The sequence below is a fragment of the Solanum pennellii genome, chromosome 5, assembly GCF_001406875.1.
Source record: "Solanum pennellii chromosome 5, SPENNV200".
Taxonomy (NCBI): Eukaryota; Viridiplantae; Streptophyta; class Magnoliopsida; order Solanales; family Solanaceae; genus Solanum; species Solanum pennellii.
Window position 1 is genome coordinate 71,907,693 of NC_028641.1, and position 461 is coordinate 71,908,153.

The 461-nt window shown below is 22.8% G+C and overlaps 1 non-coding gene across 1 annotated transcript; it reads left to right on the forward strand.

Annotated features, from left to right (window-relative positions):
- Positions 1–85: 85 nt before the first annotated feature.
- Positions 86–169, forward strand: TRNAL-CAA. Its single transcript has one exon. It is a non-coding gene; the product is annotated as a tRNA-Leu (tRNA).
- Positions 170–461: the final 292 nt, after the last annotated feature.

The following is a 461-nucleotide window of genomic DNA, read 5'->3' on the forward strand; positions in this document are numbered from 1 at the left end:
ATATATATATATATATATATATGCTTGATTTCAAAATAAATATAATAATACAAATAATGATATTATATGTTCAAATAACGAATAAGTCAGGATGGCCGATTGGTCTAAGGCGCCAGACTCAAGTTCTGGTCTTCGGTAGAGGGCGTGGGTTCAAATCCCACTTCTGACATTTTATTTTTTTTCCAAACTCATCATTAAATTTGTTTTTTCCTTAAATGAAAACATAAAGTTTTTAAAATATATGTAGAACATAAAATTATGAGAAAAATAAATACTCTTTAATTATCTAAGTAGTATTTATGATAAACAAATTAAATTAAAAGTAATATTTTTTAAAAAAAAATTGTTTCAACCCATATCATTACATTACACAGGTTAATAAAATTGTATGTGGAAAATTGTCTTGTTAGTAAATCAGGAATTATATATATATATATATATATATATAAATATATAAGCCA